This window comes from Pleurodeles waltl, chromosome 1_2 (genome assembly GCF_031143425.1).
Source record: "Pleurodeles waltl isolate 20211129_DDA chromosome 1_2, aPleWal1.hap1.20221129, whole genome shotgun sequence".
Classification (NCBI taxonomy): domain Eukaryota; kingdom Metazoa; phylum Chordata; class Amphibia; order Caudata; family Salamandridae; genus Pleurodeles; species Pleurodeles waltl.
In genome coordinates this window covers 1,268,877,679-1,268,901,116 of record NC_090437.1, presented here as the reverse complement: position 1 = coordinate 1,268,901,116, position 23,438 = coordinate 1,268,877,679, and positions in this window count along the sequence as shown.

Below are 23,438 nucleotides of genomic sequence, written 5' to 3'. Positions count from 1 at the left end.
GTGTCGGCTTGTTGGGAACGACTCCGTCACGACGCCGTGTTAAATCTCATCAAAGCATTTTTGTTTCTAAGCGCTATTTTTTAGTTTAATCTTTAAAAATTCATAACTTGACTTGTGTATGTCGGATATTTGTCGTTTTGGTCTTGTTTCGTTTAGATACATATTTCCTATTTTTCTAAACTGGTGTTGTGTCATTTTGTAGTGTTTTCATTGAGTTACTGTGTGTGTTGGTACAAATACTTTACACCTAGCACTCTGAAGTTAAGCCTACTGCTCTGCCAAGCTACAAAGGGGGTAAGCAGGGGTTAGCTGAGGGTGATTCTCTTTTACCCTGACTAGAGTGAAGGTCCTTGCTTGAACAGGGGGAAACCTGACTGTCAACCAAAGACTCCATTTCTAACACATCCCAACTCTTTTTTACCTGGATTCCAAGTTACCCGCTCTTTGGCAACAAATAATTGAGTTGTACCTGAAAAATGCTTACTTTTTCATTCAGCTCTTTGAAAGGCTGTTTCAAAGTCTACCTTTTGGTCTACCCTCTACCCCAAAGTGTTACACTGAGGTTATTCAAGCTGTAGTGGTTCACTTGTGCTATCAAAGGAAAGCATCTAATTATCTACCATACGACAAACATTGATGCAAGTGCTTCATTATGATACCCCATCAAGTAGACACTGATTTCTCTCCTGCAATGTGTAGGGTTTTTTATAAATGTGAGAAATGCTGCAGAACGCCTCTCAGAAATTAGATTCACTTGGTTGTACAGTGAGCACTGCCCAATGCCCACTAAAAGTCCTGTTGAAGAAAATGGCCCTCTAATTTAGCTCTCCTCTCTCTCGTTCTATTCTATATCTACCTCAACATGTTGTGATTAATATATCCCACCACTGTTGTATGCCACATATTGAGTAGATACCTCTCAACTTATAATTTATCTCAACACAGATCCTGTCCATTAAGTTGAATTGTTATACTGTTTTCCATACTATTTCTCACCCAAAGTACATTATTAAACAAAGCGTACCTCAAATACACCATGAACCAATCGCTTTGCTTAGCCCACGGAAAGTAGAGGATTCATTAATCTTAGACTAATTCATTAGATAACCACTAGGATGTTTCAGGTCTGTAGTAATTCATCAAAAACAATCACTGGGTGTGAATGCATCAATCAATGATAAATTGTTGACAAAATAGCAAAAAGGGAATCTTCAATCACAGTCCATGCTTCTAAACATCATTGTGTACATAAACTTATCGCCAGAGTCTCTTAAATCTCAAATGCAAGAAGTAAGTTAAATATAACCTGACCCATCAGATCAAATCATTGATGGACTACCAGTTAATCCAAACAACCATGGTGATTATTTACTTAAGGACACAGGCCCTGGGAAATGCCTGATACTTTTATTATTCACTTTCGTTTCTTTTGTGTGTGTTTGTAAAAAACAATCAGTTTCAGCTTCTGTGGTATGTGACTTATGATGTATATTTTCAAACACATTGTATAATAGCACTCCACAATGCATAACATACTGTGTAAGTCTTCAGCTTCAAAGAGCATGTTTCTCAGTTTGTTTACAGTTTAGAAGCATCTTGTAAAACACATCCATGTCATCTTTTGTTCCCACACTGTGTAGCTTAATAGAGGATGTTTCAATGTGCTTTTTGATAGCTGCAAATGAGTGTATACTTCCTGGTGGCTTGATAATTATTATATGAAGAAACCTGTGAATTCACTCATCACCAAAATTATTTAATGTAATATGTATATACAGTAACTAATTGTCACAATTCACCCTTGGCTTGCCGTCTGTATCAGAGAGGGATGGTGTACGGCCCCAGTTCCTGCAAGTCCTACTCTGACCGAGGTAGGGGCGACCCTTTTCGGTAGCCACGGTGCTGTTGACAACAGTACGCCACCACAGTCCGTGCCCTCCAGAAGGAGTCCCAGAGGAAAAACACCAAGGGGAAAAAACCTCCAACAGGAACTCCCTGGAACAGAAGGAGGACACAAGGAATTAGCACTCAGAAGTCTGGAAATACTGGAAAGCAGAGGAAAAAACAGGAGCAACTGGAGTCCAAGCGAAGTCCAGCCGGAGCGTGACCACCACAGCAGAAGTGTTGCAACGCAATGAGAAGAAGAATTGATTCCCCTTATATACCCCTAGACAGGAAGTGACAGACAGGAAGAAGTAACACCACCATTTTGGATTGGGAAGGGGCTGCAGCAATAGATAGGAAAAGGCACCATAGTAAAAAGGGAACAGATGCATGCAGGGAAAAGAGAGGTGCAAGGTGTGCTGGGAAGGAGAAGGCATGGCTCCAGGAATAATAAGGAAGAAAGGAAGGCCCTTAAATGGGGCACCCGGTGAGTTTGTGATGCTGGGGGGGGCGCAGACATCCCACGACAACACTTGCGTTTCGCGCTGTGCGCGGCGAGGACCGACGCCCAATCCTGGGCCTCCAGCCTCGCCGTGGCAAAAGAATAGCACGCAGCCAGAGAAAAGGGCCGCCACGGGCCCCTCGACCCCTAACACGGGCTGCCGCTCCCACCGCGGCCCGGCCAGGTAACGCCACGAGCCGCCGCAGAGCGACACTAATGATTTCACAGATTACCTGTTATGTTTACATTTTTCACTACAATGTGATTTCTTGACCAAACATTGTTTAGAAAAATAGAGTTGATCACTTTGCATGTATCTCTCAGCTAATCAGTGACTTTTATTCATGGATGTTTATGGTGATGTTATGCACAGCTGATGATCTAAGGGATGTTCAAAGTAAATGAAAATTCAAGAAACATTTATTGTTAGTGCACATATCTACACAATTGGTATTTAATAAAACTTAAACATTAGCACAGAACTGTAGACAGGCAGCATCAGTAGCAAAATGTTGAATTTAAACCCATTGGTTGTTTTGTATCCAATTTAAATATCGAGAAATGCTCTCTTTGGACTAGAAGGCTTTATAAGTCACCTCGTATTAAAGGCAAAATTACTTTTTTAAGAAATGCTATTTGTTTAGAATTATAATTTGTCTATTTTTGTGAAAAAGGTACTTTTCAGTCCTGATATGACTCTTATATTCTAAAAATCTTTGGCTTTAAGGGCATAACATAACATAACATAACATAACTCACATGGACATTATATGATATGTATGCAATCACTGTGTTACAAGATGTAATTTGCTTCCACTTAATTTTGCCATCAGTTTTATGATAACGCACAATAGGTCCTTTAATGATGTTAAGAAAGGGGTACAATACAAATAAGGATAAGTCCATCACTTCTGAGTCTGTAAAAATGTCTATTTCAATTTTCGTCACTTAAAATCTGCTCTTATACTTTGATCATGGCTACTTGAACCACTTTTTTAGCGATGGGTTAAACTTTGAAGAGCTTTTTATCATCCTCAGTTAGTTTTTACTGTTGGAGCATAATTTATTTTATTTCCTTACTTTGTAGTTAAACTGTGGTCCTTCCTTCTTTTTTAACTTTATTTTTAAAGCATTCCCTGTAACTATAATAATACTAGCAAAAAATAGTCATTGTTGCACTCTGAGCCGAAATGGAATTCTCACCTTGAAAATGACAACATAAATAAGGTCAGAACCATAAGAACCATGAGTAACCAGTCAAACCAGGGCCAGACTTGGAACCCAAAGTAGCCCTGACAATATTGTCAGACCAACCCCCAGGTCAGCGGGGGTATGCAAGTGCAAAGCACTGCTGTTTTTGTTACTGTTTTGCTCAAAACCAGTCCCAAGTATCAAAATCCGCCCCCACCGCTGCAAAAATGTCCCCTATCCTTCCAGCCTTCCGGGGAATTGCCCTGATGCTCTCTAAGGCCAGTCTGTCCCTGAGTCAAAGTCTTAGTTGTGATCAGAGGAGCTGCCAGAAGTTGCTGACAGAATATAAAGATATGCTCCGTGGATCTGTTCTAGTGTATGCACAAGATTGGTCGCCATTGATCTGTTCCATTTCATGAAAGTTTTGAAGAGTACCCAGGTGGGATCACTTGCTCACCTCTTTCCTTTCTGAGTGAACACAAAGAGTTTGCCTCCCCCTGTTCCGGTCTAAGGCCACCAAAACCATCTGCGGAGTCCCCCTAGGATCCTCACTCAGCCCCACCCTCTTCAATATCTACATGGCTCGGCTCACCAACATCGTCCGATCACACAGCCTCAACATAATTTCCTACGCTGATGACACCCAGCTCATCCTCTCCCTCACAAGGAACCCCGCAACTGCTAAAAACAACCTCCACACCGGACTCTTCTCTATTGCCAACTGGATGACAGCAAGCCACCTCAAGCTGAACTTAGAAAAATACGAGATCATCATCTTCAGCCCAACAAGTCAGCATGGGATGACTCCTGGTGGCCAGCTACCCTGGGGTCGCCCCCAACACCCATCACCCACGCACGCAGCCTCGGCTTCATACTAGACTCTTCACTCTCCATGACCCAGCAAGTCAATGCCATTTTGCCCTCATGCTTCAACACCCTTCGAATGCTCTGTAAGACCTTCATGTGGATTCACGTAGAAACCAGAAGAATGGTCACCCACGCCCTCGTTAGCAGCAGACTGGACTACGGCAACGCCCTCTATGCGGGAACAATGGCCAAGCTGCAGAAAACACTCCAGCGCACCCAGAACGCCTCAGCACGTCTCATCCTCAATCTCCCTCGCCACGAACACATCTCTGCCCACCTCAAGGACCTCCACTGGCTACCCATTGACAAAAGGATCGTCTTAAAAATGCTAATCCACGCTCACAAAGCTCTCCATGACACCGAACCGGCCTACCTCAACGATCGACTCAAATTTCACATCCCGACACGCCAACTCCGCTCACCTTTCCTCTCATTCACCGTACCACAACCGGTGGCAGATCCTTCTCTCACCTCGCAGCCAAAATCTGGAACTCATTCCCCGCCAACCTACGTAAGACCCAAGACCTCCTGACCTTCAGGAAGCACCTAAAGTCCTGGCTCTTCGAGCAGTAGCACCCCCCCTCCAGCGACTTGAGACTCTTCCAGGTGAGTAGCGCGCTCAACAAATAATTTGATTGATTTATTGATTGATCAAATGTGTCCATTCTGTCATGCACCAGTGCCATCACTTTTTCGAGGGCGTAAATAGACTTAACCTTTTCCCACCATACATGCATGGGAGGGGTGGCATGTTGTTTCCAAACCTGACAAAAGTCAAGTGTGCAGCTAACAATAAATGTGTGATGAGTTTGCCAGATGGTGAGGAGAGAGGGTATATGCTTCTGTAGCCTGGTCTCCCTGGTCTATAAATGATGGGTTCAAGGTAAATTTGATGCCACATATATGCAGGATTTCAGTTTTATGGCAGATTTGTTGCCAGTAATCCAGCAGCATGACCGTAGCATTAAGCATATGCTGTTTACCAGCTTGGGATCTCTATGGAAGCCATGGTATAACCTGAAGCAATGTAAATGCTTGAGGTGTGTGCTAGTAAGAGACCAGCAGAGCCGAGGTGTCTGGAAGGTTGGTGGAAGTGAATGCGGCTGTTCACATGGGCAGGTCCTGCGCTGTGGAGCTTAGTTGTGGGTGAGAAGTAAGTGGGATGTGTATGCCCAGACATGGGTCCCGTACACACCCTGTCACTGGAATCAATCTATACCTGCCTGATTTGCCCCCACTAGGGTGAAACTTTCAATGTTCTGATCCAGGGGGGACCTGGCCTGGCAGTTCGGACTGAAGTGTTCCCATTAGTGCATGGTCAATACTGATTTGCTATGGATGGGTGCAAAATGAGGTGGCACGATGGACCAAATAACAATGGTTTGGGATTTGGCCCAGAGTAATTACAGGTGGCTGAGATTAATTCAAGCATTCCATCCATCACTTTTTTGTATGCTTTAACATTTAGAATATTGGCATTTCTTGTCCTAACCATATGGTGCTTGCTGCAGTGTACTTGGACATGTGACCCTACCTTATTCCTTCAAGACAGTGAGACAAAAGGGCTTAGGTGTGGGCAGAATGGGCCATCCTGTCAGGATATCTGGGGGTGGAAATGTTCTTTGCCCCACTTACACTTCAAAGGCTGCATCCAGCACACACATAAATGAACCTGACACTAGTCTTTGTCATCCCAACATTCTTGGAAAATTGACAGGGGAAGGGAAGAACTTTCCCTAAACCAGATGTGGGGCTAACCTAGAAGATTTCACTTCAAAGGTTTCCACCAGAAGTAAATATTTGACCCTCAGAACAACTCTTCAGTACACTCCTGGACCTTTGGAGGATTTCACAAGGACTGTCCTAGACCCCCAAAGAACTCTATTGCTTCTTGAGGCCTGCCTTGTACCTCAGAGGACTGCTCTGCTACTATGATAGTACTGCCTTGCTGCGTGAGGCTTGCCTTGCTTTCCAGAGGACTGCCATCTTGCTTGTGGCCTGCCTTGATGCTTGAACTCAGGACTACCAGAGTGACCCCAGGGGCTAGTTGTCTGGCCTCCTGTGTAAGCTACAGGGACCTAACAAGCAATAGAGACCTTGAACCCTGCAACTGGTCTCCTCAGGAGTAAGTTCTCACCCCCAACGTGGTGCCTCCCCAGTCCTGGGTCCTTGAAAATGGTGTTGGAGGTGCTGCTCTTGCCTAACCCTAGAAGAAAGATTGACACCAAAAAGTGCCAAAAGAACTGACAGAAGACTGGAATCTACCTTCCAGACAATCCACCCAAGGTATATTACTGGTCGGGCTGACTTTGCTGTAGCTCCTGGTATGTTCTTCCTGCAGCTACAAATCCTGGGACCTTTCATGGATGTTTTCTGGGCTCATGGAGCCCACTTTACTGGTCTTCATCCTGCTAGAGGTTTTTCATATCCAAAACATTATTGAAGTCCGAAGGTAAAAATCCTCACTGGCTCAGTGGCAACAGGCTCGCCATCAATGACAATGACCTTTCGGCCTGATAATCTAGCTTCTCCTGCTCTCAGCCTTTTCCCACCATCACCGCCAGCTTCACTGAGACTTCTTACAGCACTTCCTGGCAACAGTGATTCCTCCTTGACCACAACATGCTGCCTTGCCTCACATAAACTCTTCTGGACTTTTTCTCAGAATTTCTACTAGGTGCGAAGGTAAGGCAAGACCTGGACCAATCCACCTTGTGTATTGGAACCGCCCTCCATCACAGTCACCCTCAATTTTTTACTTTGGCCCAGTCTTACGTAACCAGATGTCTGTGGTTGGCACTTTGATCTTTTAGGTGATATTTTTCACTTAAACTTTAAAAGGTCATGACTCCTGTTCTACTGATTGAATTAAAATTTTTGTCACCTTATTTATTAAAATGTATCCAGTTTTTTCTAAATTGGTTTGTGGTTTTTCTTGTGTTGTATTTTCACTGTATTACTGTTTGTGTGCTGCATAAATACTTTACACAGTGCCTCTAAGTTAAGCTTAACTGTTTTTGCCAAACCTCTAGTGGGTTAAGCACAAGTTAATTTATTTCACGTTTGCGGTCTACCGTGACAAGGATTGTAGCTGTTGCTTGAGAAAGGTTCATCCCCTCAACCAATAACCCAATTTCTTACAGTACTTAATACTGCACTCATCAATTTCTGAGCTGTGCAAGTGATAAGTGTTACTAATATCAAATGTAATGGTAGTTGTTAGAAATGGGGTCTTTGGTTGACAGTCAGGTTACCCCCTGTCCAAGCAAGGACCCTCACTCTAGTCAGGGTAAGAGAGAATCACCCTCAGCTAACCCCTGCTTACCCCCTTAGTAGCTTGGCACGAGCAGAAGGCTTAACTTGCTAGGTGTAAAGTATGTGTACCAACACACACAGTAATTTAATGAAAACACTACAAAATGCCACAACACAGGTTTAGAATAATAGAGAATATTTATCTAAATAAAACAAGACTAAAACGACAAAAATCCACAATACACAAGTCAGGTTATCAATTAAAAAGCAAAAAGGGTCTTCTTGTAGTTTTAAACACACACTAACACTGTTAGCGTGAAAATGTACCTTGGGTGCGTCAAAAATAACCCTGCACGGGCCAGTGTGCGTCAAAAAGGGCTTGCGATGTGACGATTTCACTCATGAGCGAGACCTTGCCTCATTTCTCCTTTCGTCGGGTCGGGCGCGTCGTTTCTTCTCTCCACAGGAGAGCGATGCGTCGATCCGGTCAGCACTCTCGGGTCCAGGCAGGCCTTGCGTTGTTTTTACACGCCCAGCGGTGCTTGCGTTGGAAATCCAGCCACACGATGATCCAAAAACCACGCAGCGCAGGTTGCGATCTCACCAGCCTCCGTCAGCGATGCTGCGTGTCATTTCTCCAGCTCTGTGTGTCGATTCTTCGGTCGCGTTGTAGGCAAGTGTCGAATTTCAGCTGCGAAGCCGGAGGCATGTCGATTTTTCAGCCGCAGATCAGAGTTGCGCCAATCTTTTCCCCGCATGGCGTTCTGTCAGTGGATTTCTTCCTCTTAGGCTGCCAGCTTCTCCTTTCAGGGTCCCAGGAACTAGATGGGCAGGAATCCAGAGACTCCAGTTACTGGCAGAGAGAAGTCTTTGCTGTCCCTGAGACTTCAAACAACAGGAGGCAAGCTCTAAATCACTGTCACTGTCTAGTGTGAGGTGCAACCAGCCCAAGTGTCAAACTGGCCCAGACATGGAATCCACAAACAGGCAGAGTCACAGAAATGGTATAAGCAAGAAAATGCTCACTTTCTAAAAGTAGCATCTTCAAACACACAATCTTAAAATCAACTTTACTAAAAGATGTATTTTTAAATTGTGAGCTCAGAGACCCCAAACTCCACATGTCCATCCGCTCCCAAAGGGAATCTACACTTTAATCATATTTTAAAGGTAGCCCCCACGATAACCTATGAGAGGGACAGCCCTTGCAATAGTGAAAAATGAATTTAGCAATATTTCACTGTCAGGACATATAAATCACATTACTGTATGTCCTACCTTAACCAAACACTGCACCCTGCCCTTGGGGCTACCTAGGGCCTACCTTAGGGGTGCCTTACACGTAAGAAAAGGGAAGGTTTAGGCCTGGCTAGTGGGTACTCTTACCAAGTCGAATTTACAGTTAAAGCTGCACACACAGACACTGCAGTGGCAGGTCTGAGACATGATTACAGGGCTTATTATGTGGGTGGCACAACCAGTGCTGCAGGCTACAAGTAGCATTTCATTTACAGGCACCTCTAGAGCACTGTACTAGGGACTTACTAATAAATCAAATATGCCAGTCATGGATAAACCAATTACATACACATGTTGTAAAGAAGCAATTGCACTTTAGCAGTGGTAAAGTGCCCAGAGTAAAAAAAACAGCAAAGTAAGAGGCCAACACACATCAACAACCTGGGAAACAGAGGCAAAAAGTTAAGGGAGACCACGCCAAGGATGAAAAGTCTAACAGTAGTCTTATAATACATCCTCTGAAGGATGGGTCGACCATCCAAAATTTATGAAAGTCTATTGTAATTTCTATTATTTGTTCATGAATTTGAATAGAGGAGAAGCCTTCACAAAGAAGAAGCAGTTAACTTGGTCTCCTTGTCTACAATGGTGTTTCCAACAGATTTGTTTCAGGCAGAGTGATGACCTACAGCCCTAGCCTTCATTAAGGATATGACAAGTTGGTCCTCCCACAGTGGTGATTGTCATAGGTGGTGCTATATGCTTACAGAAATGGCAAATTTGGTGATTTTTTTTATAGGTGAGAAAGCATAGGAAAGTCCTGCATAGCACACTTCATACAGCTGCAGAGATATATGATGATAAATCCAAAAATGACTATAAAGAATATAGTGGATTGGACCCTCGATTGTGGCTGGTCTCATCATTTACAGAGCATCATGCTCCAGAACTAACAAGTTGGAAGATGCAGTGTAGGCTGACATTTCAGGTAGAAGTTACCTGCACTGTTCTTGCCCTTGCAAAGGATTATGGTTTGTGTGCATGATTTGACAGAACGGATTCTCACATCTTTTCAGATGGTGCCACTGGCATGGAAGATCAGAGTCAGAATGTGTCAGAATAGAAGACATTCTTGGCGACGTTTACAAAACAATATCGATAGACAAAAGCATTGTAACAAAGTTGTTTGTGCTGTTAAAGTACATGTAGCAGCACAAACACTGTTATTGTATTGAAGGGTATTCTATTTCTCTTTTGAAGGTTGCTGGCCTTTTCATTCCTGGGGTTTTATGTCAGCCTATAACATTTTACTTGAGAATGCAGACCCTGCTGTTTCTTATTTGATACATTTTTAGCCCTTCGGCTTTTAGACAGATCCTAGTGGTTATTCATTTATATTCGCGAATATTCATACAATTCATGCAACAATGACTGCCTTTTCATACTAAATGGCATAATAATTTTTACTCATTCATGAAGAAACAAATCAAAGCAAACAAAAAAACTTTTAAATCACGGATAGGAAAAAGCGAACATTCTGCTTTGACAGTGACAATTCATAATCAGTTTTATCAGCAAATAATTCTTTCTGATTTCTTTTTTATTGAAGGCAAATGAAATCAGAAAGAAATGATTTGCTGATATAAGTGAATGCGAATTGTTTGTTGCGATTAGATTATGATAATTCCCAATGTGCTTCACTTTTACATCTAAATAATTTAATGATGAAGCCACTGAGGCGGTGAATGTGCAGGCCAATGATTAATATAGAACAATCAAAAGGTGATTGGAGAAATGCTTTGAAACCCATTTATCTTTTGTTCACCATGCAGCCTGTTTGAACACAGCTATAAGCAATTCAGCCTTGACCCTGCTCCTCATGGGAACAGTCCAGCCAGAAATGCAAAGCTAGGTCCTCCCTAAACCAGAATACAAGCAACCCAGGACTGGTTTTCCCCTGATAGGGACTCATCAGCCAGGGCTTGCTTGATTCCAGTGGCACAGTGAGCATGGGACCCACGTCTGTGCATACCCTTGCCACTTATGGTGGTACATGAAACAATCAAAAGGTGATTGGAGGAATGCTTGCAATTTTTCCCACCACTAGCAATCGCCCGAGGTAGCGTCCCAACCCATCAATCTTTTGCACACCAAGCCACCTCAGATTAGATCTAGCAATCGCAAATCAGCCTTGACCCTGATGCTTCTGGGATCAGTCCAGCCTGAATTGCCCAGCCAGGTCCACCCTGTAATGGAATTCAAGCTATCTAGGAATGGTTTCACCCTGACAAGGACTCAGCAGCCAGGTATAACTCCAGTGGCACTGTGAGCATGGGACCCACATCTTGGCATACCCTTGCCACTTAGGGCGGTACATGAAACAATCAAAAGTGAATGGGAAGAAAGCTTGCATATGTCTAACCACTGGTAATTGCTTGGAACAGCATTCCAATCCATTGTTCTTTTGCTTACCATTACAACTCAGTTTGGCCCCAGCTGTATACAAACCAGCCTTGACCTTGCTCCTCATGGGAACAGTCCAGCCTGAACTGCCAAGCCAGGTTCTCCCTGAACCGAAATACTAGCAACCTTGAACAGGTTTTGCCCTAATAAGGGATCATCAGCCAGGTATAGCTTGGTTCCTTACCAGTTTAAAACCGAACACTTGCAGCAATGAATTGAAACAGTACAGTGGTTGACATAGAGAAGAAAGTGCGGGCATTCACAGTGTTTGTATTCTAATAAACGTGGGAAACAAGACTTTTTAAAGTATTGCAGGTGCGCCACCTCTGTGAGGTCCTGGTACAAACTCTCACTATAGGAGAGGCATAGACAGAGTATAGTGAATATTCAATCTCTGAAGCACCACTGCCTGAGCGGATGTAAACCCCTCTCTTTCTCTTCCTGGAGCATGCAGGCTTCCCATGTACTGATACTGGAAACTTTTTTTCCATTTGGTTCTTTTACAAAGGTATGCTGCTTTATATATTATTAGTGATAATACATTTTATCATGTATGATTTAAAAATAGTGTGAAATCTATGCAATGTTTAACACACGTCTTTTGAAAATACCTTGTGACATGTATTCTTACACCACAGTGTTAAAAAACTACCCCTCCCTGTAACAGTGATGTGATGTACAGATTTGTCAAGGATGTGAAAGGGGACAAAAACAAGTGTGTTGCATTTTATAAAAGTTGTGCAACTACACTATACATGTTTTCATTGAGCACATTTTAGAAACAACATTTTTTATTTCACTTTTATTGATGACCTACCCGCTTTCACCCTACTATGAAAATATTTCACATTACAGTTGACACAACATTACTTTGTGTATCTTAGTTATTATTATTATTACATATGTAGTAGTAATATACAACTAATTGGTGCTCATTATAACAACTTCAGGTGGATGAAATGAAAAAATGTGATAGCTTAACCAAATCACCTGTCAGTCTTCAAACCTGTAGCCAACAAGATGCAGGTCTCTGCAGTAAATGTGTTAACTGTCAGAGCCATCTTGCACATTTTCTAAGGTAGAAGCAACAGGTGTGCATATAGTAGTTGGCTGAGGATCACTAAATATTTTGTTCAGTAGCTGAAATAACTCAGTTTTGAGCAGACTGAAGTGCGTGTCATTGAATGGCATCTGCAGTAGCATAGCAAGGATGGAATGGGCCCTCGTGCAGGGAAGTTAAGTTGCATCTTTGACTGACGGGGTAGTAAAATGCAGCAATTAATTGTACTTTTCAGTTTTACCTGTCCTGGTAGTGAAACACTTCCAAAGTCATTTTTCACTACTGTGAGGCCCACTCCTCTCATAGACCAGCAATGGGAATTCCTTGATATACTTTTAGGCTGTAATTCCTGATTTGTAAGGAGTAGCTAAACCATGTTTCACATCATTGGACGATAATTTTTTTAGAAATTGTCTGTCTTTGGCAAAAGTATGCACATGTCCAAGTAGGGACCACAGTCCTAGTTGGGGGCACAAGTTATAGCAAGCGTGGCCATGAGTGGCTTGATAAATTGTTGTGTTGTGTTACTCTGCCACAACGAGGCGTTCCATGGGTGGTACTTCATTGTTCTTATGCAACACTCATGGATTTTGATGCATACCCAAATGTACCATAAGTGGTAGACCTGAGAATGCACCAGAACTTCTACATCTCCCCAGGTGAAGCCTAAAGAGGAGAGATATGTTTATTTCTCTTTGTCGTTTTCACTTTCTATCTGTGCTGCATTCTGCTGCACAGATAGAAAGAGGAAAATGCCTCATGGGATTGTTTCTGTAAAGAAAGGTGTTCCTCCCTGCACAAAAACAATCCTGCTTACAAGGTGACTTGCTGTGCTGCGCTGCTTGATATTTTGATAAATATGCTCCTAATTTCTTTGTAATTGATGACTTGTTGTGCACCAAGTCACTGATTTGAACTATTATGATATTATTAGAGTCATGTTCTGACATCACAAGGCCTGCTGCCAGAGCCAGCAGCTGAGGTGAAAGGCAGGTCAGGTCACAGACCATAATTGAAGCATCTGTTTAAAGCAACAAATGAAGGCATTGCTTTCTTTCTTCTGCTCTATTTTAAAAGCTTACAATGACGATGTTTTTTGTGCAATCTTAGATAGAGAAAGGCTACAATCATTCTGCATGTTTCTACACAATCCAAGGTACTGCAGCTACTGCTGACTTGTATTGAGCTGTTTCTGATATCTGCAACAAATATCTAACAGGTTTTTGATGAGTTTAAATTTGCACTAGAGTTTTTTTTTTTTATTCTTAATGTTTGCAACATGCTCATTCTTTTTCATATGAAAGACCTATGTACCAAGGTTTTAATTGTTTTGTGTGAAAGGTGGTGCTATGACCATGTATTAAATAGTCTAAAGTATCCCCTGGCGTACATGATAAGGACATTGCAAGCCACCTTGGAGTTCCAGAACTTATAAAGGTACTTGGTCTTCAGCCTCGTTCCTCAATATGATCAATATGGTTACGAAGCTCCTTGGTGACATGCAATATCCTTCTAATGTACGGCAGAGGGTACTTCATCCATATATATATATATATATATATATATATATATATATATATATATATATATATATATATATATGTATATACAATATAGAGAGAGAGAGAGATATCTATATCTATCTATATATATATATATATATATTTATATATACACATAAAACCAAAGTGACAGGGACATTATGGTTAAGAAACAGAATTTAAAAAACATAGAAATTCACTGAAAAAGACGTTATAGTTAGGTTTACATGTTAAACGTACATAACCATAGAAATGCACCTTTATAGTTAGAGTTTTTCCAAGTAACTATAACTTGTGCATTAAGGTAACTATAACTCGCGCCCCCGCCATGCACAATTGTTTTGTAAAATATGTTACAGCAAATATAACATTGACATTACTAGTGATGTTATCAAAGATGTCATGAGTGCTTTAATTTGTGGAGTAATTAGCAGGGCATGGCGAGGCTGCGGATGGGCCAGGCGGCCCCCCACATTAAATTAGCAATGCCCTGTGACTTAGCCCACTCATGGGCTTCAATAAAGAAGGGCGTTTTTTAAAATAATTTCAGCAATAATATTTTCAACAGATTTGCTGCAAATCATGGCAACATTTTCGAAAAAAAAGGCTTTTTAGCTTTTGGGGGGGGGTCCTTCTGTGACCCCAACACCAGAACTAAAGGGTCAGGCTGACTCTACCCAAGATCCTTGTATTTCTTTTAAAACTTTTTTGTGGGACTCGGCTGCAGATGAGTCCCAAGATGCTGCCAACACTTCCTAGTCTGAAGTGGTAGCAACCAATCAGAGCTTTGCATTTCCCTGCACGAGCTCGTCTTTTTTCATTAAGTTGCAACGGGCAGAAATATACAATTTCTTTCCCCCTTTGATATTTCCACAACTACTTAACTGATCTAGACAAGCTAGCTTACTGCCAAATTTGGTGTAATTCCGTCCAATGATTTGGGATTTAGTTGTGTCTAAAGTTCCTATGGGAATTAATATGGGAAATGCAACTTTATTGACCCTACCCCTTTTTCTCATCCCCCATATAACGGATTACCTCTAAACTTTCTGTGTGCAACAAGAATCAACAGCACACTTTCTTTGTACATTTTGTGAAGATCCCTCAAATGGTGCCAAAGATACAGGCAAGTCAGAAAACGCATTTTGTATGGAAACATGGTCCCAACTTTAACTACCTAGTGGCGACCGCCACTAGGTTATTATTTATATTCATACATATTTACACATACACACACACACAGCACATATGGTGCATAAGGTGCGTCTAATGCAGAACTTTCAACAATCTGTTTGCTCTAACACACCACCGAATTGAGATGGAGAAATGCATACTCTTGTTGTGACTACCACTTAATAAGACATACTTTTTATACATGCAGTTCATGCACTGTCACATGTAAAAAGCAATTTAGCTCATCCTAACCTAAGGTGCTCCATCTCACATATATCTACTTAATTAATGTTTACAAAAATGGATTGGATTTTAAGCTGCAAATCCAATGACAACAGAAGTATGGATTGGCTTCGGTGAAATTATTTGAGAGATGGGCTGGAATTAGAATGTTTGATTAATGTGACAGTTGTTAGGAATTCTCAGCATCTTCTCTATGTTAAGTAGAGTAAAACTGCAAGATTCACAATAGCCATTATTAAAATAGGTTCAGACAATGAAAAAATGATAAATATCGTACAATCCATTGGAAGTGAACACGATTTTCATTATGGATCTATCAACACGGAAGAGTAAAGTAATTTCACATGAAGCAATAGCTAAGCATTATACATGCTAAGGCATAGTGCACCAAAGTACAAAAATAAACATTTCCTTTTAAAATCAGAACCTACCATTGAAATCATTGTAAAATACTTGGCTTTACCAGCGCTGTTTTCTTTCCCTTTTCTATAGTCTACTCCTGCAGGGACAGTCAAAATCCATTTGCAAGCCAACACATAAATCACACGTGTACATTGCAAAACGCCCGTGACTTTGCAGGCACACTGCCCTCATACATAAAGATACCACAGCAAAAAGACCAAAACACACGGTCATCAATGGACACAAAACAATAGACATACGACTTAGAGTAAGTCGACGGGTTACTTCTTCACAAGGTATATTACTCCCACTTTATTGTAAGTGCCATAGCATACAGTGCACTTATAATAAGGCAGACAGTATACCCGTTCCGTTTGTGATGTATTAACCCATGCGCAAAACTCTAACCCAGTCCAATAGGCCCATCTGAAACACAAAGTAACAGACCGATTCAGAACCACTCACACAATAGAGTGGCTGTTATGGACAGACATGTAGGCACTAAAAGACACAAACATACATATATCCATGCACACAACCAAGAGATTCAAAGGTGCCCATGCACATGGAACAAAAGACAAACACGCGTCCATACACACGGAACAACAGACACACAGTCAGCAATTCATACAGGTTTACAAATATAGATGCACCATTACACAAAACACCATACCGTAGACAATAATATTTTTGTGTGACAGTCAATTGCACTCTGGGCACTGTCGTTTTGCTTTGCTTCTGCGAATCTAAACAAACTACTGCACCTGATACCAAGTATTCCTGGGTTAAAAATTCAGGGCTGTGTCTATGATGGAGTGCGGTGCTCACCCCAATGTACACGGAAAAACAGACATATATGTTTTTATATAGAAATGTCAGCAATCCTAAGTCATTCGTGCATCCACAAATGCACTCACCAACTAATGTACTTTCGACTATGTACAAAACCAACTAGGTAGCCATGCGCACCATTCAAGAGACTCGCTGCTATACATATAAAACACCTTTAAGTGTGAAGTCATCAATGGACACAAAAATGCACATACAGTCATCTATGACCAGCAGAAATATAGGCTTACAATCACATAAAGGAAAAGATGTGCAGACACATACTGTATGCACACGTGAGTACACAGATGCATGCGCACTCACACACACACAATATCACAAAAACGTAGGCATGCACACACAGCCCATCAACCATAAATCACGTTTCTCGATAAGACGTACAAGCAATCATGCACAGAGACTTGCAGACCTACTGCTTTTCTTGCACACATGTGAACAGAGAACAGACAGTCAACCACACATCCAAGTACCCTTGATAGTTTGGCAAAGCCCATACCAGGAACTATTTACAAAGACAATACAAATATGCAAAGCACAGATTTATGGTTCTCTTTGTCTAACAATGCATTCTGTAAAGAAACCTTCCCCAATGATGATGGCATATCTGAGCTCATTCCAGCTGTCTCAGAAGCAGGCTAGATGTGATCAGACTCATGTTAAATGCATGATTTCTCAACGGTGCTCTATATATTGAGCCTTTGCCTCTCTCAGTGCATTTACTATGAGTTACTATGAGTTTACTGGAAGGAAAACATGGGGAACGAAGACATGATGAGTGATTTAGACTACACAGTCCCTCTTGTTCATTGTACAGCTTAATGCTCTCATGACACCACCACTACGCCCTTGTTACTGGTTACCAGTGAATCACAGGATGCAGTCTGAGAAGTTGTGCATGATCCATATAGCTTACCATGACAAAGGTTTTCAATTTCTGGGCGATCAATTGAGAGCTTATTTTCCAGTCTAAAGTTCTCATCTTAACACCCCTTCTCTTGAGCATTGAGCTAAACAAAAAGGGAACTATGTAGGTTTTTGACACTAATGAACAGAAGTGAAACCACTAACCATTTTGCATTTTAACTAAATTAAATTGAAGCATAAAAAAGATTTGTGACACATAAGAGTCGGGCTGCAGTACATACACCGCTTATAAATACTGAGCTTCCCAAAGCCAAGAGGCTTTTCTGAGTCAACACTGTGCCTTTCACTCAAGAAAACGTAACTTCTAATGACGTACCAATTGATTTTTTTGTATACTAAGGCCCATATTTATACTTTTTTAGTGCCGCATTTGCGTCATTTTTTGACGCAAAAGCGGCGCAAACTTACAAAATACAATTTGTAAGTTTGCGCCGCTTTTGCGTCAAAAAGCAGTGCAAATGCGGCACAAAAAAAGTATAAATATGGGCCCAAGTGTTAACAACAGGATAACACAAGGAATGTCAAAACTAAAGGTCCTTGGCTGTTAAACCTATTGTCTTTGGCAGAACTTTTTAATGTTAGATAGCTGCTGTAAATGCATTTGCATACTCAGCAGCCATCTTGGATGGATTTGTAAAATAGTAATAAAACACTTGACAAAAGGGCCATGAGACCTATAACCGCGACAACCATCTTTGAACCCATTTTAAACAAATTCCATGCAAGGATGGCCACTGTGTATGTGCGTGCATGCACAGTAGCAATCTTTAAATGCATTTCGTTTTATTTCAGCTTATCCATTTAAAAAATGTGCGCTATGGGTCGTGTGTATCCATGGTGGCTATATCTTAATGGGATTTGTTAAAATAAAACAAAACCTATTCCAAGATGCCTTCTACATCACCGTAAATCTATCTTGAAGTAGATGGAAAACCATTTGAATATGGCTGCCTCCTGATTGTACAGTGGGCAGCATAAAAGTAATCAAAGTGGAAAACTAGCAAACTTCTAGAGACTAGATGGTGGCAATGGGTGGAAGGTGGATGCAGGGAGCAGAGGAAGAGAAAGAGAGAGGGAGAGAAAATAATCTCTCCTTAGTACTGAAAACTAGGGATGAGTAGGTGGAAGGATGCGTCATCTAATCAAAATACTGTGGGGCATATTTATGAAAGAGGTTGCGTCGCTCTTCCACAACGCAATGTGGTGCATGCATGACGCAAGTCCACAATGATTTATGAACCCACTCAAGGCCACCTTGCTTGACCCTGAATGGCTTGATAAATCCAGAGTAAGGCAACGCAAAGCAAATCGCACAGGGAGGCATTCCATGGGTATTGCACGCATTCTGCAGCACACATAGAAAGAGGAAAATGCATCAGGGAATAGTTCTTGAGCAGGAAGGTGCCACTTCATGCACAAAAAAAATCCTTCTTAAAACGCAGGCACCCTTGCACCAGGTGCTTGCGTTGGCGCTATGTAGCCAAAACTGCACCAGCTTACAAGAGCAGGAATGTGCTGCATTCTTTTAAATACAACACTTTCCTGCCCTTCCCTGTCACGAGACACTGTGCTGGCAACAAATATGCCCCTATGAGACTTTAATTATCCTGTGTGGGAGAAACAGGGAGGGAAGTCAACGAATCATGAGCAGGAAGATGATGTAGACAACAAAACCACACATTCCTGAGCCCACTATAAGTTTATATAATGTGTGGATGCACTTGATCTCCAACTGTATCGGAAAACAAAAAAAAAAACACAACAAGTATAGACATCTACTGTTCTTTTTATATGATAAATAGGAAAAAGTGCTTAGGGACTGCAGAGCCATGAGCAGTGTCTTGGTTTTTGCAACACTAGAAAGAAAGTTATTTTGATTAACCGCTTGGAAAATTGTGTGATAAAAATGGTATGCTCAGAAAACAAGTTAATAACAGTGTCGATCAATTTCTGTATTAATTTGTTTTCTACATAGGGAAGTCATAGCCACTGCATAGCCTTTGTTATCTGTAGCCACTTTCCTCTCTCTCTCCAGTTAATACATTTACCCAACCACTTTGGCCTCGTTCTTATGTTACAGATAACACTTCTTCCAGCCATTGGCTGAGTCATCCAGGCCGAGCCCTGTGTGGAGCCAGTCACATTTCCTCCTGCCAGATTTCATTAGTGTCAGCTCTTTGTTTCATCCCTCAGGGAATTGGGATGAAAACACCATCACTCACCAACTCTTTTCAAACAGCATTCCATCACTGGCTCCAGATTTCCTAAAAGTAAGAAAGGACCTATAACCTATACCACTTCCAAAATATATTGATTTAGTATTTCTGCGAATAACTAGTACTTGGTGAATTTTTTTTTTCAGGTCAAGTGTGTTTGCTTTCGCACTAGTAAAGATGATTGACATTTAGGGCTGCGTAAACTTCGGAACTCTGTGACACAAGAACATGTCATCCAAATTGTATCATGAACAGCAGTAAAATGGTGCCTGGCATGGACTGATATGTTCTCAGTATACCACCTCAGACCTGGGGACCTGTGCAGAGAACATTCTGTTTCGGAAGCTCCATCCCAAATGAAATGGATGAATTTCCTCCCTTTAAAAAACAACTAAAGAAATAAATAGCAGAAAAATCCCTTAAAAGGAAACAGCATGACGAATTTTAAACTAAAGACCTGATGGAGAACATTCAGTAAAATAAGTCTGGTTTTAGACCCTCTGCTATTCGCGTTACCTACATCCACTTTCTGACATCGTTTAAACTTGTGGTGACATTGTTTCTAACAGATATTTTCACAAATATCCACTCTGTTCTAAAAGCCTAATCGAGGGTGGTGTTACCAGCACACACCCTTTTAATTACTATAAAAAAGCCATGAAGCACAGGAGAGGAAATGTCCTCCTCTCTGCGCCTCTTAGAGGTTCTATACCAGTCACTAAGGTGTTTTGCTCTTTGGTAACAACTAAAACATGAAACTTGCACTGAGTAGTGTGGTGAGAACATATATTCATACAATTCACTGCAAAAGTCAAAGTCAATCAAATTTTCACAAAAGACCTATGGTACAATGAATCATCCTAACCCATTCAAACGCACTCTGGCTCAGAGCACTTTATGCTGACTTCACAAACACACTCTCTCTCTCTCTCTTTCTCCATAACACATTGCGTTACGTTCCGAGAAAATTGACTGGTCCCAGTTTCATACCCTACCTGACCATAATCTGATCATCTAACTAATGTCACACCTTCACTCATTCAACCAAGATGGTGATGCAGCCTCCCAGAATATACACACAAATTTACTTTGGTGGAAACAGAATGTCCTCTGATTTGTTGAGTAACATTTTTGGCAGACTTTCCTCCACCCCACTGTTTGTTATGCCATTGATGACCTCACAGGCCGTCCGACGACCAGGCCCCTGTTTCTGGAAACTGATAACGCAGGTATACTAATTAGAAATGAATGTTTAAGTAGTTTGAGTAATTAATGTAGAAGAATAAAGTACACGTTTGAAAATGTGCCCTCGGAGAGCGATCATCAAGATTCACGAATGTACTAATAAAATGAATAACCTGTATGAAATATAGAAAAACGTATTGCATAATGTAGTAGTTTGTCATATTGAGATATATATTGTATGTTTTGCATTATACTGCAGAGCTCACTTATCCGAAGTTGTGGCCTAGTTGCCAAGCCTTGTGCAGAAATCAAGTATTAAAGTGCAATGTAGAAAAAAGCGAATGTGCTGGACTGACCGTGAACCGCTTATTGTTTAATAAAATCCACTCAGCAAAAATCTTATGTGTGAACCACAAACAGGAGATGACGGAGAAAAAGTTGTATCCAAATCAGTGTAAAGTATACTGGATGTACTTTCCCAGGACTTGAACAATGGAGATACTGACTGGAGAAGAAGATGATGCAACATTTTCGATACCTAATGAGCTTGACGATGAGGACATGGTACGGCGAACCAATCGACATCTTGAGAACTGTGTAATGTTAGACTTCATAGATTGGGAAATAGTCTGGGTGACTTTGATATAATGCTGTGTCAAAAGGAGAAAAAAGGAGAGAAGTTAGAGGTTAGGCGTGGATGGTCAAAGAGATTCAAGATCTGTCATTGGGCTTATTCCCTTGAGAGCCTGATGTGATTCTGATTGATTGATGACCTGAAGATGAAGACTAACTTTGTTGCTGATCCATATCGTGGATAGATAGCTATGACAATGTGACTGAATTATCTTTTGTGCCTTTTCTTTCTAGGTACCAACTGCTCTGTTTAATAGTTTTCTTTTAGCTAGATGTTTTTCCAAATTCATGTTCTAAATTGTTTTCTCATGAAGTCCCACGTGCAGATGCTTATCTGGGTTAGGTGAGGTCCTTACTTTATGATATTGACAATCGCAGAGACAATTGATTGACAAATTGATTGACAAACTGATTGCTGAACTTCGCTATTAGTGTTGACTTATTCATTCCTGATTCAGTTATTGACTTATGCTACTGCTTTAGAATGTACTCTGATGCAAGTTTTGATTAGATTATGTTTTTGGCGCCTTCTAATAAATTGATACGGATTTGCTTGAAAAAGTTTGAATTAACCTCATGACTCAGTATTGTAACTAATAGGGAAATAAAATTGATAAAAAATATATTAAGTTGTGGTGTGATGATATTAACTGCTGATTAATGTGTTGCTAAATGGTTATAGATTGGTGTATTGATTATTGATGAACATTGGTTACACCGTAACTAGGATACTCCATGCGAATCAAAAGGTTAATCGACCTATATGCGTCCCCTTATAAATTTACTTATTAAGGACCAGGCGCGCTAGCAAAACATACTACTGGAAATTGCCTAGGTTCTACTCTGTGAAATATGCACTGCAGTGTTCTCTTATGTCACCAGCGATTTTTCAGTCATATAAAGCATGTGATATGTGACGACCTCAATGAGGCATTGATGATGTGCTTTGTGACGTCATCTGTGATGACATGTCTGAGATCATGAGCAGTGTCTGGAAGGGGCCTTAGAGCCCATTTTGAGACAGTTATTTTTATTAAAAGTCACATTTGTGGTTCTTGAATTATTTACTTGGTTCACAAACTAAACTAGTTTAAGTTGATCACAAACAACTTAAAATGGCATTTGGAACAATGCATAATAATAATGTTCAGCAGATTGGTTTGCATTACTTTTTTAAATGGTTCACAGGCCCAAATCAAGGACCTTGTGTCAAAAGAAGAAATTGTGCATGATCTTGACTAAGTGCTAGGCTTGTGAGCCACATCCCCCAACCATGTGAAATCATTCTTCAGTTCATTGGCTCTCTCAGAGCATAAGAGGGTCCGTAGACCACCCATCTGTTCATGGCTGGTAAATGTATTATGATCTGAGGATGTCTTACTTCTTCCTGATCATCGATGCGGAGGTCACAGAACTGCCCCTGAAAGAAGCTATCACAATTGCTCTTTCATTATATTGATGGCTCTTTATGGATCACCTTAGTAGTCTGGTCTGCTCCATCTCCTCCCCAGCTATTTGCTGTCTCACTTCGCTGTTATGAGTTCTTCGGGATACCAGATGGCCTTTTTTCGAGGGATTTCTCTGGATGTTACTCTTGATGGGGACAATGGTATTGGTGCAATTTGTGATCCAGGCTTTGAAGCTTTTCATTCTCTGTTCGAGGTTGGTGGTGGTAGCGGTGTTGGGGGTGTTGAGGGGATCCGCCTAGCTGGTCTCTGAAATTTTGCTCCACCTCCGGCGGAGGTGCTGGTCATCTTCGGGTTAGAGGTGCAGAGACTGGAGATGCTGAAGTGGACAACAGAGTGACCGGT